This window comes from Marmota marmota, unplaced genomic scaffold (assembly GCF_001458135.2).
Source record: "Marmota marmota marmota unplaced genomic scaffold, marMar, whole genome shotgun sequence".
NCBI lineage: Eukaryota > Metazoa > Chordata > Mammalia > Rodentia > Sciuridae > Marmota > Marmota marmota.
The window spans coordinates 26,378,117-26,389,245 of record NW_026000005.1 but is presented as its reverse complement, the minus strand read 5'-3'; the positions used below and the strand labels follow the sequence as shown (position 1 = coordinate 26,389,245).

The following is an 11,129-nucleotide window of genomic DNA, read 5'->3' as shown; positions in this document are numbered from 1 at the left end:
GCTTGTGTGGGAGAGAGAGGCTTGTGGAAAGCCGGTGGTGGCAGTTGAGGCTCTGAGGATTTTTCCTGAGAGGCTGTTTTGTTTGGCGTGTGTGGTTCTAAAAATAAAGTTAGTTTCTTTTGACAAGTGGCTCCTGATTGTGCCCAGCCAGACTGCGGCACTTTTAATTTTAATTTTATTTTGAAACAAGTTCTTCCTAATTTGCACAGGCTGACTTTGAACTTGCTATCATCCTGCCTCAGCCTCCCAAGTAGCTGGGAGTATAGGCAAGTGCTACCAGTCCTCCCGCTACCTTTGTATTTGCTGAATGAAGAAAGTGAGTGGGGCTGGGTGAGGTGGCTTTGGAGGCTAAGCCCAGAGGATTTCGAGTTGAAAACCAGCTTTAGCAACTTACTGAAGTCCTAAGCAACTTAATGAGAACTTGTCTCAAAATAAAAATATAAAAAGGGGCTGGGGATGTGGCTCAGTTAGGTGCCCCTGGGTTCAATCCATAGTACCAAAATAAATGAATAAATAAAGTGGAAATAGAGGGAATAGAGATTAAGAGATGGATGTGATTAAGAGATGTTTGATTTTAATACTTCTTTCACACCTATGGGCCTGATCCCAGGGCCTCAGCAATCATCCTTTCTGGAATTGATCTAGTAAACATTTTCCTCTTAATCCTGTCCTATTTAAAAAAAAAAAAAAAAGGTTTGTTTCCTGGCTTCCATCCTGCAAATCCCCTTGGTTCTCAGCTCTTCTGGGACCTGGTCATGCTTACTGGTAGCTCCTGTTTCCAAGAACTCAGTCTCAGAGCCCTGAGCTCCTCTGCTGCCTTGGGAAGGGAATTCAGATCATTTTAAGGAAAAAGGAGAAAGATGATTCAGAAGTGGGTAGATGGTTTCAAGGCCACTGACTCAGTGACTGGCTAAGAGAAACAAACTGGAAAAGGTTCAGAGGCCCCTACTGTGGTGGCTTCCTCTTCCCCGGCTGGCCTTACAACCCTGGTGCTCTCCTCAACTGCCCCAAGTCTCAGTGTACCCTCCTGCCAAAGAGGCCATCATAGCACTTGCTTTACCAGAGTATCCTGAAGGTAAAAGAAAAAGTGGCCCTCTGGAATCCAGCACAATGCCCCATCCATGGGCAGGACCCTCTAAATGTCTCTGGCATTAGTTTGAGCAGGAATGGCAGTAAACAGACATTATATTATATTACCTATAACAGTGACTTTCAAACTTGGGTCTTAGGAGCACCTGCTTATACTCTTAATATTACTGAAGACCTCAGAAACCTTTTGTTTATATGTCTATCTAGTGATATTTGCCACATTATAAATTAAATCTGATAATCATAATGCACCAATGAAAAATGAAAACAAAAACAAAAGCAATAAATACCCACCAACCAGTTAAAAAAAAAAGAAATTAAAACTCAAATATTTAAAAATATTTATTAAATCGTGCAAATGAAAGACCTAAGCAACCTTATTCTACTTGGGACTTCATTTTGCTCTGAAACTTCCTACTGCAGTCCTAAAGTCAGGAAAATACCACAGAAAGCTCTGTGGAAACAGTTCTCAGAAAAGCTGCAGATGGTGATAGCCTAAGATAGGCCAAGATATGGAAATGTCTGAAATTCCAGATGGCCCCCACCTAGTGTGGTGACCAATATCTAAACTAGAAGCCCTGAAGCTTGGAACGTATCCCCCCTTGCAACACCCTCACAGTTTAAACCAATCATTTTTAAGTGCATCAACCTCTTGAACTAACCAGTAATCTTTTCCAGATTCTTTCCCGCCACTTGATGCGCTAATCATGTTTTAGAGTTGTTTTATGATTTTCCTGCGGTGTGTGATGATTTGCTATGATGCTATGATGTATGTGAAGTCCCTGCCTTCCCCAAAGAGTGTATAAAACTGCTGCAAACTGAGCCAGCTCACAATAAACACCTCTTTGCTGCTTACATCGATCTGGGTCTCTGGTGGACTTTTGGGGGTCCCGAACTCGAGCATAATACAAAGAATAAAACCATTATATGTTAATATATCTTTTTTTTAAGAGAGAGAGAGAGAGAGAGAGAGAGAGAATTTTTTAATATTTATTTTTCAGTTTTCGGTGGACACGACATCTTCATTTTTTTATTTTTATGTAGTGCTGAGGATAGAACCCAGCGCCCCCCGCATGCCAGGTGAGCACACTACCGATTGAGCCACATCCCCAGCCCCTTAATATATCTTTTTAAAAATAAAAAATAGCCTATTTTTCCAAAACAAGAATAATTAAAGTGGCATTACTTTACACTTTTGCAAATTTCTTTTTTTATATATTTTAAAAATTTGTTCTTTTTAGATATACATGACAGTAGAGTGTATTTTGACTTTAATGTCTGGCTTAATAGAAGGTAGCCAGGTGCCTATGTCTGCTTCTATGTTAGTCTGATGTGGTACCACATGTCAGGGAGTCTCTGTAAAAGTTCACCATACACTGGTGAGAGAATGAGGGTAATAAGACAAATAATATCTTAGTTTCATTACAAAATAGTTGGACCTCAATGACTGCCTGAAGGATACTCAGGCAGTTCCTAAAAGCCTACACTGGGCTTATCTGCCCCGACTGGAAAAACCTATTGACCTCAGAACCAGCCTAACCAAAAGCAAGAGAGCAGCAAGTTTGATAAGTGACTCTTTGGGAAAGTTCCTTCTGGCTTGGAGAGCCAGGGACATACCCATTCCCTGGCAACCTATTCCTAATACTCCCTTTGTGTTAGTCAGCTGCTGATCACTGCTGTGACAAATACCCAAGAAAACCAACTTAGAGGAGGAAAAGTTTATTTTGGCTCATGCTTTTAGAAGTGTTAGTTCAAGGTCAGCAGCATTGCTTTGGGCCTGAAGTGAGGCAGAACATCATGGCCTGTTGTGTTGTGAAGCTGTAATGCCAGACTCATGGGACCCCACTAGACCTCCAGGAGCTGAATCCGATGCAATCACACAAGAGTCTTTATTTCAAGCTCTAGCCTGGACTCAAAACCTTTTTGACTCAGCGGTCCCGAGGAGTGAGTTCTGGTCCTTTGTTCAGTGAGGATTTATAGTTTTTTTGCAGGATACTCTGTGTATCAAAACATCACACAGCAAATCATTTCACACCACGGGAAAATCAAACAACAACTCTTAACATTGATTAGCACATTCACTGGCGGGAACAAGTTGGGTAAGGGTGTTTGGACAGTACAAGAGGGGGATTTGTTTGAACTGTTTATGGTAGTTGATAACAAGTTTCCCAACTTGTTATCAACTACCATAAACTACTGTGGGGTCATCTGACATTCCAGGTATTTTCCCTGTCTCATGCTGATTGGTGGTTGCTAGGGGGTTGCTATGGGTCCTCACCTAGCCTAACTGAGTCAGGGACACCTGGCGCTGCAGATGTCTCCTATTATTTATAGACAAATGACTCAGCAGGGTGCTTATCTGCCTATGGTTTTTCCTGTGGGTTTTTCCAAGGACAGGGGTTACACCCCCTTCCTTCGGACAGGCCTTGCTCTGAGGTAGAGGCTGGTTTCTCAAAAATGGAGTCACATCAGTTTCTCAAAGCAAAGCTGCTCACTTTATAGAAATAGAGAAAAAGAAAGGGGCTGGGAGATCAAACATGGTCCCCAAGTGCATGCTTCCTGAAAGGAAAGCGAGGAACCGGGAGACAGGTGATGGGCAACAGAGACCAGGCAGAGATACACAAGAGAGTTTATTTATCAGAGATGACAAATAAAATCCATCTCTACATAGACAAAACAGACTTGGGGTTTGAGACTTTTATGGAGAAGGCTCTGGGATTAGAGCAGGGTGGGCCCTAACGTGGAGGGTGGGGTTGGTATGAAGGAGTGGTGAGCCTTTCTCTGAAAGGCCCTTGGGCGGGAAAGCCTTAAAATGGCTGTTTTCACTTAAGATGGCCATTCATATGCTAAGCAAGTACCTTACACTTCCAATTACTGACTCCCTTATCTAGGCCCTATCTCCTATAGTGCCTGCCACCTCCCAGTAGTCTAATTATCTGTCAATGAATTAATTCTTTGATAAAGTAAGAGCTGCCTGGAGCCATCCTGGGGCTATGAGTGTACTACTGCTCATCAGAGCCTAATGAATAGGAGGATCTGGTGTCTGGAAACTTCGAGTGGACATTTCCTCTGTGTAAGACTGCCCAGACACATTGTAAGCCCTATTCAGCTCTGCCTGGTCCCACACAGCACCAGAGATGGGGTGACCTGCTGCATTCACACAGCCCCTCTGAGATGGGTATGACCTGCTAAGATGCCAGTCAACCTACTGACTGGAAGACATCAGGAAGCAGCAAGACTCCATCCCTGAAATCTTATCCCTGCCTTTGATGTATCCACTTAAATAAGCCACAGGAGACATTTTCTAATTGTCCAGCTCCAGCTCCAGTGTGGGCTGGATCTATTAGGTGCTCCATCCTTTAAACCTAATTCTGACTTTGTCTTTTGTTCTTCACTAATTATTCTAGATTTTAATTTCTTAGGTGGCTTACACCCTCCTGAGCAGGAAGAAAAACCTCCCTAATCAGGCGCTGGCCGCCTCCCCATAATAAAGAGCCTTCATGATCCAATTCCTTCTCAAAATTCCTACCTCTGAACATTGCTACGTTGGGGACCAAGCCTTCAACACATGAGTCTTTGTGGACACTTCATATCCAAAGCATAGTATACCTCTTGCTTCCTTTCCAATCAGTTTGTTAAATGGTTTGAATGTGTCCCCCAAACACATGAGTGTTGAGGTAATCTCCAGTACAACAGTGTTGAGAGGCAGAACTTTTAAGGTGGTTAGGTCATAAATGGATTAATGCTCTTATCATCATGGGAGTGGGTTAATTAGCATAAGAGTGTCTAGGATTCTTATAAACTTCTTTCTCTCTCTATGACATGTTATGATGCAGCCAGAAGACACCCATTCTGAGACTTCCCAGCCTCCAGAGGCATGAGACAAACAAACTTTTATATTTTATAAATTCCCAAATCTTAAATATTCTGTTATGGCAACACAAAACAGACCAAGGCAGGGACTGTTAATTTCTGAGCCAATCAAGGTTGGTTAGGGGTAGAATACCTATCTGGTAAGGACAGTCTGGATTTGTGTTTCTGTGGATAGATGGTCTGGGAATTTGGGGCCAGGAGATATGGGGCATTAAAACTGCCAGCCCAAATCTCTGAATTGGAACAACTTTCGATACTGAGCTTTAGAGTCATCCCTCACTGATTTTTTGCTAGGCCTACTTTTACTTCTTATTATACAGCTCTACTGTTTCTGACCTGAGTGAGAAAGGCCACTGTTTGGCCAAGCTTCTCAAAGGCTGCCAAAGGTACGCAGCTTCTGGTGGCTCTAGCATTTCCTGATAGGCAGGGCTCAGGGGTGCTGATTTATTGGGACAGAAGGATGGCATATATCTGACATTATACATTTGACATACATTTCTGTGGAACAGGGTGGGACTGAATGAGTGATGGAGGTTGGGCTATGACTCACCCACCCCCAGTTCCCCTGCCCAACTCACAAGAGTGAATTCCCCTTCTTCCCCTCTCAGTATCTTAAATGAGCACTTAGATGAGATTAACATTATAGAGCAAAAGGAAAGGTAAGAATTTCAAGTATTCTCTAGGAGTCTTTTAAGTATTCACTGAAGTATGTGTTGGTTCTTATATTCATTGGAACATAAGTCCAGAACATTTCAAATTATATTACAAGTTTTTAACAATAATTTATAACATATAGAAAAAACACTGCTTATTTAACTCAAGTGCTCTCATTTTTAGATATTTCAGTCCTTATTACATTGATATATAGCTGTAGATTATGGGTTATCTTACTATTCTTGCTAATTATATTCACATTTCTCTAGAATCCTACCCAGTAGTCACCCCCCCCCTTTTTAAAAAACTTTATTGGAGAGAGGCTCTTGCTCTATTGTTGAGTCTGACCTTGAACTTTTGGTCTTCCTGCCTCAGCCTCCTGAATGACCAGAATTACATGTATGTGCCACTGTGCTCTGCTGCTCACTTATTTTTAATGCCTTATTATGTTCCGTTGAGTGAATGTTAATGGAGAACAGAAAGTGTGTTCTGAGTTCTGATTCGGGGAGAACTTAAAGATATCAGAAGTTTGATTAAAAAAATGAAAGGTGACAGCTGGGGATGGTTGCCGCGACCCCTCGCCGGCAAGGGAAAACACGACACAGGATTCTTCTTTCAGCAGTTTATTCAGGCCTTGATTCAAGTATCATCTTCTAGTGACCCGTCGGCGAGCGCCCAAGCACAGCCTAATAAAGCCTCCAGCATACCAATCTTAAGCTGCCACGTGGACCTTTCTCATAGGGTGGTAAGGGATTGCATGCCAATTCTCCATATTAGGAGTTGTTTATCACAGGCCACAGTGGAAGCCGGCGCCATCTTCTAATGGCGGCCACGGTCTAATTAGAACGGCTCACCACAGATGGTGATGCTCTCCTATAATCCCAATGGCTCTGCGGGCTGAGGCAGGAGGATCTCAAGTTCAAAGCCAGCCTCAGCAATTTAGCATAGCCCCAAGCAACATAGTAAGACTCTGTTTCAAAATAAAAAATAAAAAGGGCTGGGGATGTGGCTCAGTGGTTAAGCACCTCTGGGTTCAATCCTTGGTATATTGACAGTAGAATCTAGACCGAATAAAGACTAACTAAATGATGGTTGTTATTATCTATAACCTTTTCTTCACCTTTCTTCTTCTAAAAGACCCATCCATTTAATGAAAATCTGGGCTTCTGTAGTGACCCCTGTCATCTGTTTAGCATTTAGAGACAAAGTTGACAACTGGATCTCAGGCTGACAGAGCTAAGCAGCTTCATTTTCACATTGGGAGAGCAGCTCAGTGAACTTCCTCTGCCTACTTTATCATGTGAGTAACTTCTGGAGTGGGAAAAGTGGGGTGTGGGCCAGAGAAGGGTGTCTGAAATAAGTCACTTGGAGAAGTGCTGGGGCCATTCATTAATGCTACAACAGGTGATTTTAGAGCACCATTTTTTTTTTCCCCTATCAATTCAGCACCAGACACTTAGGGCTGCTAGGCCTTAAAGATGCAGATGAATTGATATTTTCTGTTCTGAAGTTCCTGAATGTGCAGAGAAGAAGATGATAGATTGAGAAAGAGTAAATGGGGAGAATGCTCAATGTTCACTCTGGGAGGTCAGGAAGGAGCCAAACCCACCTTGGACTGATGTTGGAGCTAACATAGAGTTTCTTTCAGGAATCACTCAGTGTTTTAGGTAATAACATCAGAAAAGATACTCAGGAACCAGGTCATGGAGGGCATTGTGTGCTGTAGTAAGGTGGATCTCCCTATCCATTCACTTTAACAGGCAGTGCAAGAAGTTGAAGGTTCAAAGGGACAGAAGCAATGGGCAATGAAGGGTCATGCCCTTCCTCCCTCACATTGCCCTTTGTTTCTTTTTTTCATGCCCCCAAAGATTTTTATCCCTCAACAGCATACGGTTCTAGTTAGGGAAGAGAAGGAGAAAGGAGACAGGAGAAAGAAATTCCAAATAATGACAGTGGAGAGGAAAAGGGTGTTTGGGGAGCCAACTGGCTGATGCAGTCATTTGTATTTAAGAGATGGATGCAATTTAGGCATCTGAAAGCCAGAGGTTGTCATAGAAAATAAATTTCCCGTGCCACACAGCAATTCATCAGCCCTGAACTTCACCTGCTAGTTATTTATGAGTTTGTAGAACTTGAATAAATGCCAGGCAAGTTTTTTTTAATGTTTGTTTTTTCAGTTGTAAGTTTATTTTACAATATTTTTTCCTAAGACCAAATTATAAGTTAGATCCTCACAATAAAAGGTGAAGAGTACTGATGTTTTGGGGTAAGTAAGACAGTTGTTCTGATAACCCCCAATCATCAGCCAACTCTTCTTGCAACTATGAGGCAATTAAACAAAGCAGGGTAGTGTTTTTTACTTGTGAAATATGAATGTGTGTAGATTTAGCCGATGGCATCTTGACATATCAACTTTGTGAGGCAGTTCAATGAAGTTAAAAAATATGTAAAGTTCCAAAAAAACATTGAGCTTGATTTAAATACTTTTAATTACGGAATATTTGTCAGGGACTAGAAGGAAATTCTCCTTCAAAGATTAGCCTGACAGCCCCCTGGGAGACATCCTGCCTGGGAGGCATCCTGCAGCTACCTATCTCCCTGGAACATCCTGTGGTTATCAGGATCATCAGACATCTTGCACCTGGCAGTTTTACCACCCACATCCAGCAGTTGTTGATTAGAGAGCTTCCCCATCCCCAGCATATAAATACCCCTGTGTGAACAATAAAAGTTTGCAGCTTGATCAGAATTTTTGTCTTGCTGTCACCTTTCGTGTCTCTTGTCCCTTCATTCCTCCCCATCTAGGTTCGCTGCCCACGTTGATGTGTCCTGCCGGACGGGACAAATATTAGCCGAGGATAAAGTACTTTACTCTGTGTATCTGATGACCATGATTTTGCAACATCTGATAGAACAAATTGATTTCTTTAGCATTTTTTGATAAGTCATTTGGATATGCCTCTTAAAAGTTATATGAAGACTTCTTAGTGGAACAACTATGATTTAAGAGTGATAAAGATTTCAACTCTAAGAATAAACCACATGGTGTTTCAAATCCAACACTGTATAAAGGATCCTAGATGTCATGGTAGAATTTAGTTTTGGAACAGGAAATGGAAATTAAAATCGACTGGAAAAGTCTAGTAAGAGATCATTCAAAAGCCTCGTATTAGAAACTCTTTAAAAAGGAAAATAACATGAACAGTGATTTCATCAAAATGAGGTGTAAAAAATAAACAGATGGGGACCTTGCAGGAAAAAAAAATTGTTATAGCGAATCTGTTTCCCTTCCAAATAATTTCCCAAAATAATCAAACCTGTAAAAATTATGTAATGTGCAATTAGTAATGTTTAATTGAATCTCCTTTAGCCTTTCTTTTTCTTCTTTTTGGATCTGTACCTGTGGCCATTCATTTGGAATTAGACACGTGTTTCTCAAAGCCATAGGGAGAAAGCAGGGATACTCGGGCAACAGCCACTAGCAACTGGGCTTACGTTCAGATATGTGGAAGGGATATTTGGCTTCTTAGGCTCTGACAGGAAGATGATGTACTCTTTGTGTGGCATGGAGTGGGATGGTCCAGAGCAGTTGCTGGTACCAGAGGAAGTCACAGAGGACCTCCTTCCTGCTTCTCCACAGTGGGCTCAGCAGGACAACCAGGCATTGTGTTTATGCTCCAGACAAGAAAACATGGGAGATGAGGAGCAAAAGTGAAGGTCAGAGTCCTATAGACCTGATACCCTTTAAAATGCTTTCCTGGAGGCCAGGTGTAGTGGCACATGCCAGTAATCCCAGTGGCTCTGGAGGCTGAGACAGGAGGATCGTGAGTTCAAAGCCAGCCTTAGCAATAGTGAGGCGCTAAGCAACTCAGTGAGACCCTGTCTTTAAATAAAATACAAAATAGGGCTGGGGATGTGGCTTAGTGGTTGAGTGCCCCTGACTTCAATCCTTGGTACACCGCCCTCCCCAATAAATAAATAAATTAATAAATAAAATGCTTTCCTGGAAGAGCCACCCTGACTTGTGCCTACATTTCATCAGCCAGCATGAATTTCATGGCTGCCTCTAACCATAGGGAATCCAAGGGAGGGGAGGGGTTGAACTGAAAGCTTTATCATTGCAAATGGAATAGAATTTTCTTGGTAAGGAAGAAGGGGAGGATGCTTCTGTTCTTGATTGAAAATATTTACTTTATCCTGTTTGCCATTAAATGGAAGTTAAATGTTCATTGCAAGATGATTGTGAGATGCTTACACAGGCCTTCTGCTTCTCATTTTTGTTCTGTAAAGCACGAACCACGGCCATGACATCCAGCATAGGCACTGGGTGGACGAGAGGCTACACAAGACAATGAGGCGCAATGAGTGGGTTCCCAAATCACACTGCCTGAGTCCTCTTCCTGGCTGCCATTTATTAGCTGTGTAACCAAGGGTATGTGTCCCACTTGTTCTGTCTGTCAAGGGGGGTGATTGTACAAACTACAGGTACTGATGTGAAGAGTAATTGAGTTAATATATAAAAAGAGATTAGAAAGAGCTGGGCACATAATAAAACACTCCACGGAAGTTAGCTATGATTATATAGTATTTTCCAATTATTTATTTAAAAACAAATGGGATTAGTCCAAAAGTACAGGCTTGCCTTCTACCACACCTAAGTTCATGAGGGTTTTCTTCACTGCCGTCTTCTTTTCCTTCTCCTCACCCTCTTCTTTAAAAAAACATATTTTGGCTGGGCACTGTGGCACATGCCTGTAATATCCCAGTGGCTCAGAGGCTGAGACAGGATTGCAAGTTCAAAACCTAAATAACTTACTGAGAACCTGTCTCAAAATTAAATATAAAGCATTGGGGATGTGGCTCAGTGGTTAAACACCCTTGGATTTAATCCCCAGTAGCAAAAACAAACAAATAAACAAATAATACCATATTTCTCCTGAGTCTGCTTTGACATTATTCTCTGGTTCAGAAAAGAACTCCTAAGGGAGTTCTTTAGGGAACAGCTTAGTGGCTTTGGTGCCTGGGAGAAGGAGCCTAGCAGCTGAATGCCATGAACCACTGGGATGAGATAGGCTCTTGATGTGGGTGCCAATCACAGCAAAGTGATTGGCAGGATAGATGTTAATTTCAGCTGTCACCCAGTTTTAATCCTGGACTCTCCCCAAGACTATTGACTCAACCCTGCAGTGGTTTGAAATGGATTTTATTAGGCTTTTATTACATCTTTATATCTATTTTTTCTTCTTGGGATCTAAAGTACACAAGACAGTACCACATGCTTGGACAATATTCTGTTCAAGACCTCTTCTAATGTTCAGCTCTCTCTCTTGCTCTCTAATGCAGTAAATCCAAGAGTGAGGTCAGGGTTTCAGAGGCCCAACTAGCTTGCTAAGTGATGAAGCATTGAGGCTATTTTGTGTTGTTTCCCTTCTTATATTTCTTCCTGAAGTAGAATTATAAGTAGGATGCTCTATAATCTATGGTCAAAAAATAGAATAATCAGGCAAATGATT

At 41.9% G+C, this 11,129-nt stretch overlaps 1 long non-coding RNA gene across 2 annotated transcripts in view; it reads left to right on the top strand.

The window, feature by feature from the left end:
* LOC125618197 overlaps positions 1-10,292 on the top strand; it is a 19,088-nt gene extending 8,796 nt beyond the window's left edge. For both annotated transcript variants that reach the window (XR_007349449.1, XR_007349448.1), the window contains exons 2-3: positions 6,810-6,916; positions 9,907-10,292. This is a non-coding gene — a long non-coding RNA (uncharacterized LOC125618197). The remainder of the gene's footprint in view (positions 1-6,809; positions 6,917-9,906) is intronic.
* Positions 10,293-11,129: the final 837 nt, after the last annotated feature.